Source organism: Crocuta crocuta, unplaced genomic scaffold (genome assembly GCF_008692635.1).
Source record: "Crocuta crocuta isolate KB4526 unplaced genomic scaffold, BGI_CrCroc_1.0 scaffold231, whole genome shotgun sequence".
NCBI classification, from domain to species: Eukaryota; Metazoa; Chordata; class Mammalia; order Carnivora; family Hyaenidae; genus Crocuta; species Crocuta crocuta.
This window is the reverse complement of record NW_027528357.1, coordinates 4,769,838-4,779,652: the sequence shown is the minus strand read 5'-3', so window position 1 is coordinate 4,779,652 and position 9,815 is coordinate 4,769,838. Positions and strand designations below refer to the sequence as shown.

At 41.0% G+C, this 9,815-nt stretch overlaps 1 protein-coding gene across 7 annotated transcripts in view; it reads left to right on the top strand.

The window, feature by feature from the left end:
* Nucleotides 1–9,815, top strand: part of DTNA (dystrobrevin alpha) — a 349,880-nt gene that overhangs the window by 169,691 nt on the left and 170,374 nt on the right. The gene's annotated exons all lie outside the window — the stretch shown is intronic.

Here is a 9,815-nt window from a genome sequence, read left to right as displayed (position 1 = left end):
GTAGCTCATTAAATCATAAAAATGAAAATTAGCATTTAATATGATGTTCTTCTCGATGGTCTGGTAGGGGAATGGAGAATGACTGGAAAAGCAGCAAGACCAGAGCCTAATGTCTTTTATACACATTTTACAGAATACAGAATGAAATATCTGCTAGGACTCACTCTTTCAAACAGCTTTTTTTAAATGTTTAAGATTCTGTTTGATCAGCTTTGGGGGGAAATTATTTCAGTGTTTATTAATTTTTTGATAGTATCACCTTTTTCAAGTTGAGTTTTTAAGGATTCTGAAACAGGGAACAGGGATTCTTTCCCTTTTGTTTTATTTTTTTAAGTTTATTTACTTCTTTTGAGAGGGAGAGGCAGGCGCAGAAAGAGGAGAGAAGGAATCCCACATAGGCTCCATAATGCAGAGCCCAATTCAGGGCTCAAACCCACGAACCATGAGATCACAACCTGAGCCTTAGTCAGATGCTTGACCTACTGAGCCACCCAGGCACCCCTGAAAAGCCAATGTTTTAAAAAGCAGTGTAGAAGTGGGGCACCGGGGTGTATCAGTCTGTTGAGCATCCAACTTCAGCTCAGGTCATGATCTCGCGGTTCTTGGCTTTCAGCCTTGCATTGGACTCTGTGCTGACAGCTCAGAGCCTGGAGCCTGCTTCAGATTCTGTGTGTGTGTCTCTCTGCCCATACCCTGCTCTCTCTCTCTCTCTCTCTCTCTCTCAAAAAAAAAAAATCAAGCATTTATAAAAATTTTTAAAAAGCAATGTAGAAACAAAGGGAAACTGGGTAAGTTAAAGCACGTTTATCTGGTTGGTGAAATCAACCCACAAAATAAAAAATTTCTGCCCAATACCTTCTGAAGAAAACACCACCAGCAAATCAAGGTGCATCCCTACAACATGATTCTGTTCTAAGTGGGTTACTTGGTTGTATGCCTGGGATTCCAAACACCCAGGATGAAATGTTGCCCCTCATTAAATATTTTACTCAAGTAAAGGAGGAGGGGGGATATTACAATTTTTATGAAAATAGAATGAACATGCTATTGAATTGGATGGAAGAGAGATGGGTATGAATGTTTAAGGAGAAAAATAAGATACCAAGGGATGCCAGTGTTGGAAAGTGATTCCACTGTCAGATCTCATCCTCAGGACCTGTTTCAACCTCCCTTGCCCATAGACGGAAAATGTGAAGAAGCACACTAGACAAGACACACTTACTTCAGTTGTCGGAAACAATGGTTTTTCATTTCAACAGGGAAAATGTTACTACTCATAACCAAATCACTTGCGTGGACTCTACCATACCTCAAGGCAACGCAGAAAATCATCAATCACTGTTTCTTCAGAGGTGTGCAAAAACCTGCTCCTTGACTCTGAAGCAGTGGTTCTCAATCAGGGTCCATTTTGCCCCCCACAGAATACTTGGTGATATTGGTAGGCATTTTTATGTCATGCCTCAGGTATGAAGTAGGTGCGGTATGCTATTAGCCTCTAGTGAGCAGAAGTCACGATGCTGCTAAACATTCTACAGTGCTCAGAATAGTCTCCTAGAGGAGAGAGTTTACCTGTCCCAGAGCGTCAGTAGTATCAAGGTTGAGAGCCTCTGCTCTGAAATATTAAGAACCACAGTGATTCATACCAGGCTCCACATTAGCTACTTATTTATTCACTGCCACTTTATTAGGTAGGTGTGACTCTTACCCTTATTTTTAGATGATGAAATTGAGGTTTAGGGGGTTAAGTAACTTGCTCAAGGCCATGCAGTCAGCAAGTAGTGGATTTTGAATTCAAAGTAGATGAGCCTCCAAGGATCAACTCCTGTCAGGTCACTGTGCTCCTCTGTTCAAAAGTACCTGCATCAGCTGCCTCCTGTGTTGTCTGAAACTCTGCGTCCCCAGAGGGTCCCTGTTAGAATACATATGTGTCATCTGAGCAGGCTGACAGGGGAGTTTACCACAGCCCACTTGTCCTCTGTCAGAGTCCAGAGTGAGTGACTGGGTTCTAGGAATTTGTGTTGGCTAAGAGATGACATTGTTTGAAGGGAACTAAGTCTTCCTGAAAAAGGAAATTTCACTTTAAAAAGTCCCTCTTTGGAAGGTGACGTTAGTGGGGAAGATGGGATTTCAGGTCAGGATGTGCACCAAAGGTTTGGTTGTGTGGAACAGAGAGTATCTGAGTAGGAAGCAGGAGGATGTGGCAATCTCCTCACACTAAGCAGGGGTGGGTGACAAGCAAATTTCTCCTGTTAGAGAAGCCTTCTCTCCTCATTGCCTGCCCCTCGGGGAGTCTGAACTACCCTAAGAGCAAGAGCAGCAGTTGGGTGTAGGCAGTGCAGAATCCCCAGGAAATGTGGACAATCACACAACAGGAAGCAGACAATTCACTTTAGCCGACACTTACAGAAAAAGAAAGCCATCATCTATAGCACGTAAAAAGAAAACAAAGACCTGTTTTCAGAGAATGGTTTTGCTTTCCCACTCGTAATTCCCTTGACCCGGTCCTTCACACAATCTAGCATCTGCTGCTTTTCCATACTTACGGAGATAGCACACTCAGTCCTACTACCTCTTCAGGCTCTTCTTGGGCGTTGAATCACCATTCAACCTGTGCCCCGGCCACATGGAACTTTTGCCATTTCCTTGTCCATCAACTTTTTCTCTTCTCCCTGTGAGCCTCTTGTTTGAGTAAAGAGACTTTTCCCAGAAACTCCCTGTATTCGTTTCCTAGGGACATTATAACAAGTGATCACAAACTTGTTGGCTTAAAATAATATCAGTCTATTCTCTCCTAGTTCTAAAAAAGAGAATTCTGAAATCAAGATGTTGGCAGGGCCATACTCCCTCTAAAGACTCTAGGGAAGAGTCCTTCCTTGCCTCTTCCTAACTTCTGGTGGTCCCAGCGACTGTTGGCTTCCTTAGCTTGGATTTGCGTCACTCTAATCTCTGCCCAATCTTCCCATGGCTTTCTCTGGGTGTGTCTTTCTCCTTGTCCTCTTCTCTTATAAGGGTATAGTCATTGCATTTAGGGCCCACCCTAACCAAGAGACGTAGGATCTCTTCTTGCTCCTTAACTAATTATATCTGCAAAGACTATTTCCAAATAAGGTCACATTCTGAGTTTCTTGGTGATCATGAATTTTTTAGGGCCACTACTTGTATTAGAGGTCCCTAAAGAAACAGAAGTAATGGGATACATGGAGAAGGAGATGTTTTATAAGGGATTGGTTCACGCAATTATGGAGTCTGGGAAACCCCCATATATGCAGCCCAAAGGTCTGAGACGCAGGAGAGCTGATGAAGTAAGTTCCAGTTTGAGTCTAAAGGCAGGAGAAGACCAATATCCTAGCTCAAAGACCATCAGACCAAGAGAGTACATTCTCTCTTGCTCAGCATTTCATTCTATTCAAACATTCAACATGGGGAAGGGCAATCTGCTTTACTAAATCTACCCATTCAGATGTTAATCTCATCCAGAAACACCCTCACAGACACATCCAGAACAATGTTTAATGAAATATCTGGACACCCCATGGCCCAGTCAAATTTTCACACTTAAAATTAACGATCACACTACTCAATCCACTCCATTCCCCCTAGCAGATTTTACTTTATATTTTATTGGCACCACTGGCAAGGTAATTGCAAAAGCAGTGACTGACCTTGACCCTTCCTTGTGACCTATGGTGGAAGTAGGGATAACAATTCTACCAGGAAGGAAAAATGGATATTAGGTAAACTAGAAATCCATTACATTTCCATGAATTTCTCTTTTATGAAATAGACCCTTCTGTATTAGTTTATGCCTTGCATTTGCAAAAAAAAAATACATTAAAAATTACTCAGGCTAGTTTAACAAAATAGGAATGGTCAGGCTGCAAATAAGGGTAGTTCAGAGGACTCAAAGGATCTTGTGTTCAGGACCTTGTTTCATTCCCTCTTTCTCAGCTCTATTTTCCTCTGGTGTTGAATTAATACTTAAGGAAGCTCTATCAATGCAATAATGAAGAAAACCACCAGCACCTCACACCATACAAAATCTACATAGCCATAGATCACAGGGAAAAGAGTTTAGCTCTTTTTCCTACAGAACTTTCATTGGTACTGCTCAGGTGCTTTATTCTTGATAACTTCAGTATACCCATGGATGATCCAATCAATACCTTCCTCATATCCCAAAATAAATCCCTCCATTTGACCTCAGCCATCTATTTCTTTGAACCACTTCCACCATCAGAAAAGAAAGCAAGGTAGCCTGCTCCCCGAACACCACATCCTCCCCCTACCCCACCCCAGCTTGTTCTGGTCTCTACACTTGCAACTCTTTGTGTTCATTACCAAATCTTTTTGTCCTTATTCTTTCTCACTATCAAATAACCACCTGCTGATTTTACTTCCCTCCTTGCCTGGTTAGATTCCATAGTCCTTTTCCTTTTATGTACCTTCACCTCCCTTGCATGTCTTTCCTACCATCTATTCACCAGGCAATATCCAAGCCAAGTAGGTGAATCCACTTACCTGACTTACACATACTTTCACCTATTTGGTTGAGCTTTGTTAAAGAAAGCCACACAATTGAGCATGCTAGAGTCATGATCACTGCATGAGTTGTACTTGCATCAAAACCCTTCTCCCCATTCCTCATTCTAAGCTAGTAACTTTGCTTCTTACTTCATTGAGATGAGAGAATCCACTAGAAAGGAATTCCCTCTATCATGCCCAAGTGTACACACGTACCCTCATCTGCATCCTTCTTCCTTTATGTCACAGAAGACTTAATTTCTGGTATCTGGTCTCCTGTTACCCTCTTAGGACTGTGCACATTCAGTCAGCCATTTTCTCTTCCACATCATCAATCTCTCTGCCTTTAGTGGACCACTCTTTTCAGCATGTAAATATTTTCTAGAGTCTCCTGTATTTGAAATATTCCCTTGATTTCATGTTTCCTTTCATTTTGCTGTGCTACTTCTGCTCCTCTACTAATCCAACTTTCTCAAAAAAAAAAAAAAAAATTATTTACCCAGTCTGACTCCACATCCTCACCATTCTTCTTTCCCTCACCATTTCATGAAAAAGGGTTTTATTGAGGTCTCCATTATCTCCATATTCTAAAGCTAATTAATGCTTTTCCCATTCTCATCTTACTCAACCTCTCAGTAGCTTTCAACTCAAAGACCACCCCTTCTTTCCTGAAGAAATCCTCTGCAGGCTCCATAGAAACACAGTCACAAGGATTTCCTCTTACCTCCCCGAACCTCTTGCTTGGAGTGGAGTCTTGGGCATGCATCTGCATGGATGTTCTCCTTTTCCCCTGGCTTTACAAAAGTCTCTTGCACTTAGAGCTGTCACTTGTACATCTCCATTTGAGCCCTATCTTTAGGACTTCAGGCAGATATAGACACAGCTTATGTGACATCACTGCTTCACTGCGTCAGAGACATTTCAAATTCAGCACAATGGGTAACCATTGTCACATCCCCTCAACAAGCTCCTGCAGCCAACTTCTGCCCTGTGGTAAATGGCACCTCCATTTATTTCAGAATGCTTGGATTTTTTCTTTCTATTCTTTTTTTTTTTTTTTAATATTTATCTTTGAGAGAGAGAGAGTGCCTGAGAGCACAAGAGCATGCAGAGGAGGGGCAGAGAAAGAGGAAGACACAGAATCCGAAGCAGGCCTCTCCCTACTCCCTGCCCCCCACCCCTCTCCCATCAGCACAAAGCCCAACATGGGGCTCCATCTCAGGAACCGTGAGATCATGAGCTAAAATCAAGAGTCATTCACTTAACTGACTGAACCACCCAGGCACCCCTTCTTTCCTTTGTATTCTCACTCATCCTCCCTCATTCAGTCTGTAATGGAATCCTGTCAATTCTGTCTCCAAAATATATTCAAATGTATACACTTCTCACTGTCTCTGCTGGCAACATTTTAGTTCAGAATCCACAGATGGCCCTCAGACTGGCTGCTCTTTAAATACTCTTGCCTCCTTGTGGGATGAGCACTGGGTATTATATGGAAACCAACTTGACAATAAACTATGAAAATAAATAAATAAATAAATAAATAAATAAATAAATGCTCTTGCCCCTCTCCTGTCTGGGCACCATAGCCAGGCCACTCTTTTAAAAAATAAAAGTTGAATTATGTTCCTCTCATGTTTTAACTCCTTCAAAACCTCTTCACTACACTTAGAATAAATTTTAGATTCCCTCAAAGCCCTGGTCTGCCAACGTCTGCATGCCATGACCCTCTGCCCTTTATGCATAGTGCTCCAACCACACTGGTCTCCTTGTGTCCCTTGAGCACACTGGGCTCTCTCCCCTCTCAGAGACCTCACACATGCTCTTCCCTTTGCTTAAAAGACTCCTCCACATTCTTCACAGGTGACCTCTCAAATATCACTTTTTCAGGAAGCCTATTCTTTCTTTATACCCCATTCCAAGCATAGACAAAAACTTAATTACTCACTGTGAAGCCAAGGGCTATTCTCAAAGCTTTTCTAAATTCTTCATGATATCAGAGATATTATAACTGAGAATATTTAAAATTAATCATCCCCATCATTATTCCTAAGATCATAGTCATACCATTCAGAAGGGATCCCAGATTGTCTGTTTCCTCCTGGGCCACCATGTTTTAGAACCTGCTTCCCCTACAGGTAGGAATTCCCTCTGACCTGGACTTTGCTTCCTGTGTCCAGAACTTCAACACGCATCAGCCCTGGATCTAGTCCCCAAACCCTTCCTCATTCCTGTTAACAACTCACAAATTTTCAGCTGTACAATCCGTAGTGAAGGGAGCATTTTCCTCTGTCCCACAGGATGGCTTAGTTTCTCTTCCTTCATCCTTCTCTTGCAGATTAGTTTATATATAAACATGGGCCTCTTAAAGTTTATTCTTTAAAAAAAGAAAAAGAGCTTTCTTCCTCAAAGGCAGTCATGAAGCCTACAGCCTCCCTTAGAATATGGAAAATGCTGCAGTTTTAAAAGTAACAATCTAAGGGTGGCTCAACCATCTGACTCTTTGTTTCAGCTTAGTTCATTGTCCCAGGGTCATGGGATTGAGCCCCACACTGGGCTCCTTGCTGAGCATGGAGCCTACTTGAGATTTTCCTCTCTCTCTCTCTCTCTCTCTCTCGCTCTTGCTCTCGCTCTTCCTCTGTCCTTCTCCCCCATTTACACACTGTTTCTCTCTCAAAATGAAAGAAAAAAGGTAGCAATCCATTTTATTCTCTCTTTGTCTTTGCATTTTTGGTTGGTTTTTTTTTTCTTATCGTTCTCAAAGTGTGTTTCTGTTTGTTCTTAATTTAATTTCTTTTATTTTAGTTCTAGTATAGTTCACATACAGCATTATATTAGTTTCAGGTATACAATATAGTGATCCACTAATTCTATACATGGCTGCGTGCTCATCCTAGTAAGTGTACTCTTTAATCCCCACCACCTATTTCACTCATTTAACAATCCATTTTAAAAGCAAGCTACATAGATACTTAGAAACAGATATGAATAGATCAATACAAAAATACTAATTGTGGTTGGTGGGGTTATAAGCTATTAGAAAATATTTTTAATTACTTTCATTTTTTTAATTGGTCTACAATATTTATCAAAGATATCACAAAGTCTGAGTAGATAAAACAAATAGTGTTTGTGTTAACACTTTGTGTATTAGTGCCACAAGTCCGATAGTATGGGTGGGCAATTCTCCACAGATCTAATGTGTGACCGAAGGTTTCTGGCTTCCCAATGTGTGAGTATAGGAACATAGAGACACAGAATTGTGTCTCCACTGGGATTCAGAGTTCATTATAGTTTACATGTATAATGAGCATGAGTAGCAATTCATCTGTGATGAACAAAGTAGATGGTGAGGCCCCTCTGCCTTGTGTTACTTACACACCATAATTTTGATATTATGTCAGGAGTCCTTTCTGATGTCTCACCTGGCGACCACGTAGCATGGTGCCTTTTGTAAAAAAATGAAGAACACCTGCTCACCATTATTTATGTGCAGATAGCCTTTCACTTGCTTAAGTGCCTCCCTTGCAGGCTTTTATGCTACTTCCCTTCCTGTTCATTGTTCCCCATTGTATGATGGTTTCTTCAGTTTCTCCATCTCATGTGTCACTGTGAGGCTGTAAACAGAATGCAGTGGCCTGTGATGGGGAATTAACCAGTGTGAAGTATGGAGCAAGGATAGTGCCTCCCAGGTTGACTCCGGTGAACTCGCTGGTGTCACGTCCCAGAATCTCGGAAATGTTAGATGATCTCTGCTGATGGAGTGTTTAACACCACAGACACCCAGAAGGGTCCAAAGTGCCCAATATCTTTATATTGTGGGTCAACTTATATAAAGTGTGTTTAGCTATCAAGTGAAACTTTATCATGCATTCCAATAATGAAATTCATGTAGGTGTATACAATGACATTGCAGAAATTGCTTTGTCACTAAACTTATTCAGACAACTTTGTCAACTGTGTATTTCTTCAGTATTCTTTAAAAAAAAAAAAAAAACTATTTATTTTGAGAGAGAGAGCATGACCAGGGGAGGGACAGAGAGAGAGAGAATCCCAAGCAGCCGCCATGCTGTCAGCTCAAAGCCGAACATGGGGTTTGATCTCAGGAACCATGAGATCATGATGTGAGCAGAAATCACGAATCAGACACTTAACTGACTGAGCTAGTCAGCCATTCCTCTTCAGTATTCTTTTTCTCTTTCCTCCTGGATAATTTTGCTATGTCTCTCTCTTTAACATATACTTTTATTTTATCTTTCCCCCTAAGTCACCTTATACCCTTTTCCAACTGTTTAATTGTGTTTTTCCTTAACAATTTCTTCTATAGTCTTGCCTTTAATCGTTCTCCTGACTTGCTTTATTTTATAATACCCTTTATTTTTATCAAAGTTGGCATCAATAATTAACTTTTATTGAGTGCCCACAGGGTGCATGACATGGCATTTGCTTCCCAGTCTCTCCATCTCATTACCTACGATTTATACACATATATTACTGGAGAGGCAGTTACTACCCATCCTCCCCCCCTCACCTTGCCACCAACTACTTAATTACTTATCCTTTCCCAGGAGCACATAACAAAAGAAGGGAGAAGCTCAGTAACTTCTATCACTCCTACATCTAATCTTAGTCACTGAATATGCTCTCAGGTACATCAGGCATCCGTCCATAGAGCTTTAGCATGTATACTGTGCAGAGGTAGTCCAGGTACCCAAGCACAAAGCGAAAATCTCTGGGAAAACACACCTAATATCCCAACAGCAACTGCTTTCCAAGCTCGGAGCACACTGAATGGGTGATTTTCCCCATAAATGTTCTGCTTAAACTGACCTAATTATCTTTCTACCCTCAAGTCAGTTAATTATATTTTTTTCATATATTATACCTATGGCTATATTTTCTTTATCCATATTCTCATCTCCCCTTCTAGGCTGTAGGCTATTTATATTTCTCTGCCTACATCTATACAAAGTGGGCTTTTAGAAGACACTTAATTAAAATTTTTTGAATTAGAATAAGTCATCTCATTTTAGAATAAGTCATGCAGAAGAGACCAAGAAATAATAATCTTGTGTAACTGTGTATTCAGACTAGGAAAATGAATTCTTTCAAGAGTGAGTTCTCAGGAATATGCCTGTTTTCTTGACTTCATGGGTAGACTTGATTTTCAGAAATGTTCTCCTCTTTTCACTCTAACTGAGAAAGAATACTTTCTGTTAAACAAAGACATCATCATGGCCCTACCAACACACCTGGCTTAACAGGATATGGGACTGTCGCAGAGGGTGACCAGA